This window comes from Rhineura floridana, chromosome 15, assembly GCF_030035675.1.
Source record: "Rhineura floridana isolate rRhiFlo1 chromosome 15, rRhiFlo1.hap2, whole genome shotgun sequence".
NCBI lineage: Eukaryota > Metazoa > Chordata > Lepidosauria > Squamata > Rhineuridae > Rhineura > Rhineura floridana.
This window is the reverse complement of record NC_084494.1, coordinates 16509539-16517687: the sequence shown is the minus strand read 5'-3', so window position 1 is coordinate 16517687 and position 8149 is coordinate 16509539.

Genomic DNA, 8149 nt, shown 5'->3' with positions numbered 1-8149 from the left:
GCATGAGTACTGATGGCAGTCACTTTCCTTTGGAACAGGATAAGTCACATTTTTGCACTCAAGTGCCTCAAAACACCTTACACAAAGAAGTACAATGGCAGTAAAATCAAATAAAAACAGCAATAAACAAAAATTAGCATGCTCATCCAACAATATATTTAAAAGGAACAAGTCCTACTCACCCCACTTAAAGGATGAGCACAACAACGGTCACTGACCTATATAACTACTCTCCCAGTTATAAACCATAAGCCTGGGTAAATAAGAATGGTTTTTGCCCGATGCCTAAAAACAGATAGCGATGTTGCCAGGTATACTTCTCTGGAAAGAGCATTCCACCAATGGGGAGCCACAACTGAAAAGTCCCATTCTCATGTTGCCACCCTCTGCACCTCCCTCAGAGAAGGTACATGAAGAAACATGCATCTCTTCAAAGTGTATCTTTGTGAAAATCTGTTCATTTATCAAGGTATTAAATATGAAGAAATTATAATCATCCAATTAGCACAAACACTGGGGGGGCTTTGACAGAATTCATGAAAGTTCAATAAACTCAAAGAAGCACATTATGCAGCTTCTGCTCAGTGGCTGTTCACAACATCCAGTTCAGCCATTTAGAGGGAAAACTTCCCTACCCCATGCTTCTGCATTTACCATGACAAGAGCTGCACATGTACTCCAAGTCTTTTCTATGATCCAGAGCTCCACACATACTCAAAGTTTTTCCATGATCCAGAGCTCTATCCTCTGTGTAAAAGGTTGTCATGCAGAGAGCGACCAGAATCTCTTCTCAAATCATCATCATAGAGGGCAGGACAAAAAATAATGGAGTCAACTTGCAAGAAGCCAGATTTCAGCTGAACATCAGGAAAAACTTCCTGTTAGAGCGGTACAACAATGGAACCAATTGCCTAGGGAGGTAGTGGGCTCTCCAACACTGGAGGCATTCAAGAGGCAGCTGGACAGCCACCTGCCAGGAATGCTTTAAGTTGGCTTCCTCCATTGAGCAGAGGGTTGGACTTGACGGCCTTATAGGACCCTTCCAACTCTACTATTCTGATTCTTCACCCATCAAACTCTTTCATATGTAGACTTCCTCACTCATTTCAGGGGGGGGGGCAGATCCACATCCCTGAAAGTACCTGAAATGAAGAAGCGAGTACCCTCCTCAGCAGGAGTGAGCAGCAAGAATCAACAGACTATACCTATACAGGAAATTTGAAGCACATTTTTACCCTCAAAGAATTTTGGGCACTGTAGTTTGTTAAAGGTTGCTAGAAATTGTCACACAGTACTTGCTTAAAATATGCTTTAAAGGTATAGTGTGTGTGTCTGCATGCACGCATTTGCCTGTAAGAAATTGTTTCTTACATTTAATCAGAGCTTGGAAGATTACTTTTAAAAAGTAATAAATTACAGTTACAATTACTTGGCCCAAAAAAGTAGTAATTACCATTACAATTACAACTGCTCTGAAAGTAACTGATTACTTTACTTTTTCTCAAAAGTAATCACTACAATTACATTTCAGTTACTTTTTAAAAAAAACTCCTACAAGGTGCTGGCCTTGGCTGCTGCACATCTAAGAAGCCTAAAACAATATTAAAAATAAACACACACACACAGGGGGTAGCAGAATAAAAAAATTTATCCATAAGATTAACATAATGGCATAACAGAATCTCACATCCCCCCAAGCAATGAAGATACCCCAACTCTTGAAATCAAATTTTACACTTGAAATGCTTTTATAATATGTTTCTGTTATGTCTCAAAAGAACAAGATGCTCAAAGAGCATGTCAGACAAGGAATGTCTTTTTACAGTCATTACGTTGCCACCAGTACTGAACAGGCGTTCTACTGCGGCGCTTGAAGGCATGCCTGTGTTGTGCTGCAAAAAACACCGCAGCACACGTGGAAAGCCATGGAGTGATGACACTTCCCTGCTGGGAGACCTCAGGTACCTCACCAGTTCCTCCTCAGCAGTGTCCACTGCTGACTTCTTGCCCTGGGGCAGAAAGTTAAAGAAGTCATCTGCTAAGTCATCTCCTTCCTGGTCTTTATCTGAAGACTGATCACTGTCCTCATTAAGTACACCCATCTTTATTTCAGCTTTCAACAAGGCTTCCATTGTGTATCTAAGAAAGAGAGAGGATATGTTAACACATATATGTTAGGAAACCATCATCTGCTCTTCATTTCCTGATGCTTGTCATGTCCCCTGGTTCAGGGTCCAGCCTGAGCCTGTGGATGATGACATGGAAGGTAGGAAGGTGACCAAGTCACCACACTCATGGGGCAGCACAGCAGACCCTTAAGGATTACCTGCAGCAACCCAAGGTTGTGATGAGGAGCCCCAGGAAGAAAAGGCCCAGCCCCTGCCTACCACCTTAAGCCCTCTGATGCCTCCCTTGAGACAACATTTCCCTTGGAGTAATCCACCCAAAGGGCTTCCCTAATGTTCTTACTTGTTGGTATGGGTGGTGGCCTGACACGATTCCAGCCAATCTAGTTTGAAGCGAGGGTGTAGGCAGGCTGCCAGAAGAAGCCTCTTGTCCTCCCAGATAGCTGCAAACCGCTTTCTTAGGGCTTCGCGCACACCTCTCAGCAGCTGAAAACAGTATGTGTACCTCTCAGGTTTGTTTTCCAGTCCTTCTAACTTGCGGTCCAGATTGCAGAGCGTTGGTAGCAAATACCCCATGAACATGCCGTTCTCCCGTTGCAGGATATCTAGGGACTGGGCTAGTGGCTCCATAATCTCTGTGTATTCCTGTACCACTTCAATCTCGGCAGCTGTGATCCTGGACAAGGAGCAGCGGTCCATTATGGCATGCATTTTTAGTGGCACAGTTGACAGGAGCTCATGTAGTTGCTTCAACGCATCAAAGGTGGAATTCCACCTGGTCTTATTCGGTACCTTCAGATACACACCACATTGCGCATGGATATACTCAGCAATCTGGGCTGACTGGTTCTGCTTGGACCACAACTTGCTGCACTTTCCCATCAAGGAACGAAACTGTTTCTTGAAAGGACCAAGAAGACTACTTTTGGAGGAGTCAGAAAGCATGGCCTCTATGTTTTGTGTTGCCACAAGGTTGAGGGTGTGGCTAGCACATCTCTGGTGTGGTGGTAAAACAAAATCCTCTCCTGAGACTGCAGCTTCTTCCTCTGCCTCAGGTCCTGTGTCCAGGATCTCACAGATAGGCACAAACTCCACCTCAGCCTCCTCCTCCTCCTGGTTATCACCATCATCGTCACTGGTGCCTGCAGCTTCCACTGGTTCTTTGGCCATGAAAACTCTGAACGCTTTCACAAAGTTGGAGCCATTGTCTGTAGTAGTGCACATAACTTTGTTGTGGATCCTGTACTGCACATGTACATCATGCAGTGCTTTTGAAAGGACATCGTATGTATGGCGCCCCTTCAGACGCTTACAAGCCAAGGCCCCGACCTCACGTTTCAGGGTAGTTGGGTTGATCCAGTGGGCTGTTACCCCAAAGTAACTCTTCTTGCCATTGGTCCAACAATCTGCAGTGGTTGCTATATATGCCACAGCACCCATTCGGTTTGCAAGAGTTTCTCTCATGTGGCATGCTCTCTTCTCAATTCTGTCTCTCAGAGTCTTGGCACATATGATGGTGAGATCTTTGGGGAGTCCAATGCGAACCAGATTAATGAATGATGGTTTGTCCACAGTCTGAAGTGGTAATGTCTCCTCTACAATGAAATCAATGATTCTCCTGTCGAGATTGCTCTGGGTGACAGGCTCCCTGCCAGATCCCCACCTCTCAAGGGTTGTCTGCTGCTGCTTCAGCATTTTGGGAGGAGGGGTGTCATGCATTGGTTCAGGAAGGCCACGTCTCCTTGCCTTTATTGCTTCTTCAATTGCTCTCAGCTTCTCAGGGTGTGCCCTCTGAGGAAGAAGAACAAAGCATGAATCCAAGAAAAAATGGAAGAGGAACTTCACAATTTAAACATAAATAGACAATGGACACTCTTTGAGGACCAGCATGACAAAGGCTTACCTCAAAATGTGTATTCACATTGGATGAGGAGGAAACAGCTGATCTCAGATTTTTGATCCTTGGAAGGCAGTAATTGCATTGTACAACAACATTTTTCCCACTCTGGCTCACAAATGTACAAGCTTTCTCAAAGCCAAACCATGGTACTTGCTGTTCTGCAGATGTGGCTGTGGGCAACTGGCACTGCTTCATGCCCTCCTCCTCCTCGTACACAGGGCCTCCTTTCTGAACCTCACTTCCTAGTTTTGCCTCCTCAGGATCAACAAGCTGTGACTCAAGTGGCCGCACTAACTGACTGCTGCTCTCAGCAGCAAAACCTGCAACAGGCGTCTCTGTAATAAACAAGAGATAATGCTCCTATATGGGTGAACTTCAGCTGTGATGTGCCCCCATCTCTTCCCCATGCTGCAAGATCCCCCAGTCAGAGTGGAAGTAAGCAGGTCGATAGCACAATTAAAAGAGATCCTATTTGCATCATTTTTGTTCACTGAATAACCCTGCCTGGGCCAGTCTAACCTACTATTTCACAGGGTTGTTGTGAGAACAAAATGAGACTAGGGTTCAAATCCCCACATAGCCATGAAGCTCACTGGGTGACCTTGGGCCAGTCACTGCCTCTCAGCCTCATGAAAACCCTATTCATAGGGTCACCATAAGTTGGAATCAACTTGAAGGCGGTACATATATTTTTTATTTTGAATATGATGATTATGATAATAAATATGCAGCATTTCAAATTAATTCTGTATGAGAAGCATTCCATGCCAAGCTTGGAAAACCAAGGATGAGGTATAAAATGTAGACAAAAATACTTTTGACAAAATGCCGTTTATCTTTTATATCTATATCTATAATTAGCAATACAGCTGAATGATGTATGTAAAGTATTTTTTCTTTCCCTTTTCTTTTTTATTAATATTTTAGTACTACTGCTAAAGTTCTGATGAAAGAATAAAGCATTCATTAGCCAAATTCAAATGATTAGAACACATCACATAAATTCCACTGAAGTTGGAGTTTTTGCCACAGAAAATGAAAAAAAATATAACCTATGATAGCCCAATAGACAATCAGAACTAATATAAAACCCTATTGCTTCTCATTTGCAAATCTTGCAAGATCTAAGGTAACTCTAGATCATGTGAGTTCAGGTGATGCATGTTATGTACATTTGTATAGATATTAGCAGAGATTGTCAACGGTCTATGATGCTTGTGTGTGCCAATGTGTGTGTTTGTGGCAGGCTTTTACCCTGCACTGAGATCACTGAGACTTAAGACTTAGTAAAATAAGAAAAGCTATTTCATTTATAGAAATACATCGTAGATAGGAAAGGCATACCTAGTTCTAAGTAACTAACTTGGAGGCGCAACACCCAGGTTTGGGAGTTGCCCTCACTGCCCCTTCTTCATGTGTACTGGAGAGTGACAGAATAGGGCTAGAAGCAAATAGAAAGCAAAAATGGAAAGTAGGGTAACATCTAAAGAAATACTCCCCTTTACATCTCTCTTTCTTTCTGTATATATATATATATATTTATTTATATTTATATATATCCCGCCCTTCCTCGCAGTAGGAGCCCAGGGTGGCACTGACAGTGGTTGACCTTCACTTCCTAAAAAGCAGTAATGATGAAACCCCTCAACATTGCCTATTGCAGCCTGTGCAGCTTTGGCACTGTTCATCTTATTGAAGCTTACTTGAGCTTCTGCTTTTTGCACCTGCACATTCTTTTCTAGACAGCAATTGTGTTGCAGCGACTGCACCACACAGCCTGAGACTTCTCTCCTCCTTGCTTTGGTCACCACATGGCAATGTCATCAAGAAAGGGCTTGCACATAAATACACAAGCCTGGGCTGTGATGAGAACAGATTAATCTCAACCCTGAAATTCACTGTATGCGAACTGAGTGAATGGGCAGAAAAATGGCAAATGCAATTCAATATAAACAAGTGTAAAATTATGCATATTGGAGCAAAAAATCTTAATTTCACATATATGCTCATGGGGTCTGAACTGGCGGTGACCGACCAGGAGAGAGACCTCGGGGTTGTAGTGGACAGCACAATGAAAATGTCGACCCAGTGTGCGGCAGCTGTGAAAAAGGCAAATTCCATGCTAGCGATAATTAGGAAAGGTATTGAAAATAAAACAGCCAATATCATAATGCCGTTGTATAAATCTATGGTGCGGCCGCATTTGGAATACTGTGTACAGTTCTGGTCGCCTCATCTCAAAAAGGATATTATAGAGTTGGAAAAGGTTCAGAAGAGGGCAACCAGAATGATCAAGGGGATGGAGCGACTCCCTTACCGAGGAAAGGTTGCAGCATTTGGGGCTTTTTAGTTTAGAGAAAAGGCGGGTCAGAGGAGACATGATAGAAGTGTATAAAATTATGCATGGCATTGAGAAAGTGGATAGAGAAAAGTTCTTCTCCCTCTCTCATAATACTAGAACTCGTGGACATTCAAAGAAGCTGAATGTTGGAAGATTCAGGACAGACAAAAGGAAGTACTTCTTTACTCAGTGCATAGTTAAACTATGGAATTTGCTCCCACAAGATGCAGTAATGGCCACCAGCTTGGATGGCTTTAAAAGAAGATTAGACAAATTCATGGAGGACAGGGCTATCAATGGCTACTAGCTGTGATGGCTGTGCTCTGCCACCTTAGTCAGAGGTAGCATGCTTCTGAAAACCAGTTGCAGGAAGCCTCAGGAGGGGAGAGTGTTCTTGTACTCGGGTCCTGCTTGCGGGCTTCCCCCAGGCACCTGGTTGGCCACTGTGAGAACAGGATGCTGGACTAGATGGGCCACTGGCCTGATCCAGCAGGCTCTTCTTATGTTCTTATGTTCTTTAACAGTACTTGTCTTCCTGGTCAAATGATTTTTTTTTAAAAAAAAACCAACTCTAGGGCTACAAGCTTTAATTTTCAGCAGATTAATTAACTAAATGGAGAGTTGATTAATCAGTGGGGCCTATTTTTATTGGTAAGAATGAGTTTTAATATGAGACACTTGTTTATTGCTTTTAGAGTAATTTTCTGTGTTACTGTACTGGGGAATGCATGAAACAATCACAAAGATCAGCCTTGATTTTTTTTAACTGTGTGCCCTAGAGCTTCTGTATTGAATTCTTCATTGTCTTGCACTCCTTTTAATTATTATATTCTGGAAATTCTCATAGATTTGAAGTCTTGGTGATAAGCAAATCAATTGAAATGTAATTGATCAGTTTATTGAAAGGGAGAGGATTAATCAGTTAAACATTTTAATTTTACATTGCCCAGATATTCAGCTGCAATAAATGGATTTTTTTCAACAAGAGGTGATCTTTACAGGTACCCCGCCTGGGGATGCTGTTGGAGAGAATGGGGTTTACAGGAGTTGTCTCTCTCTGGGACTGGGAATCTCTCTCTTTCTCACAGAACATGAGTTTGAGAGCTGGGGGACTGAGAGGAGGAGCTGCAAGGACCCTACTTCTCACCTCATCTCTGCCAAGAACAAAAAAATCAGCGTTAAGCCATTTATTATACGCCTAATGATTTTTTATTTTTATTGTTATTATTATTATTACTGAGACAGTTTTTGTCCCACATACAATTCAGTCTTGTGATTAAACAGGACAAAAATACAAATAAAAAGAAAGATGGAGTTAAATAAATATACAATAAAAAGCTAGCCGGCATTTTAAAAGGCAGGAGTGCTCTGTCTGGATAAATACAGCACGCAGGTATGCATGGGAACAAGGGGAGAGTTCAAAAAGGGGGGGAAGGAAGAGAAGTAGGCCGAAGTTTCAGAAGTGCCTTGTGATTGATGGAGGGGGTGGCAGCGAGGCAAGGAGAGGCAGTGGGGGGGGCAGATGGTGCCACGGGGGGGGGCACGCACACACACACATCATCGTCACTCACCTCCACAGCTCTTCGCCATTCTGCTGCTGCCTTCTCCTCCGTTGTCGTTGCCCTGGCTTTTTCCTCCGGCGTCCATTTTTTCCTCTCAGAGTCAGACGCTAGCAGGCCCAGCCTATTCACCTCTTCCCTCGTGCCTCCCAACACAGATCAAGAGGGAAGAGTCTGCGCAGAGGTCCAATCAGTGTGAGGCACATGTCTTGTGTTAACCAAT